Raw genomic sequence first — 581 nt, 5'->3', positions numbered from 1 at the left:
TAATTAGATGAGCGGGACTTGTAGCTTTTTGCTTCTGAACAGTTTTGGCATCTCACTTTTTCCTTTGAAGTTTAGAATGATTGGCTTCTCTAGGAACTTAGGATTTCAGATAGTGTTATTGATTCTCCTAGTTAAGTATGTGGATTATTGAACACAGCTACTTTTATGAGTCTTGGCCGTGGCCCTAAGCACTTTGTTTTCCAGTATTACCACTGGATACATAAATGCCACAGACACATGACTGAGTGAACCTTTTCAGATTGTGACTCAGCTTTGCTAGAGTCCCCAGTTAGAGGTATCCAGAGCTCTTAAGCACACTTTTTTTGCTTAGGATCACGACTTTAACCACTCAGTCTCAAGCTTTTCACTTGGACCTTCATGACACAAGCATATGGTTAGGGACAACTTGATTTAGCCGCTTAGGCCTGGATTTTATTTCCTTGGGCCCTCCTATCCATTGATGCTCAAAGCCTTGGATCCTTTTTACCCTTGCCTTTTGCTTTTAAGGGCTATTGGCTTTTTCTGCTTGCTTTTTCTTTTTCTTTCTAATTTTTTTCGCCATTTTTTTTCGCAAGCTTTTG

Source organism: Arachis duranensis, chromosome 10 (assembly GCF_000817695.3).
Source record: "Arachis duranensis cultivar V14167 chromosome 10, aradu.V14167.gnm2.J7QH, whole genome shotgun sequence".
Taxonomy (NCBI): domain Eukaryota; kingdom Viridiplantae; phylum Streptophyta; class Magnoliopsida; order Fabales; family Fabaceae; genus Arachis; species Arachis duranensis.
The sequence above is the reverse complement of the archived record's forward strand: the minus strand, read 5'-3'. Positions refer to the sequence as shown.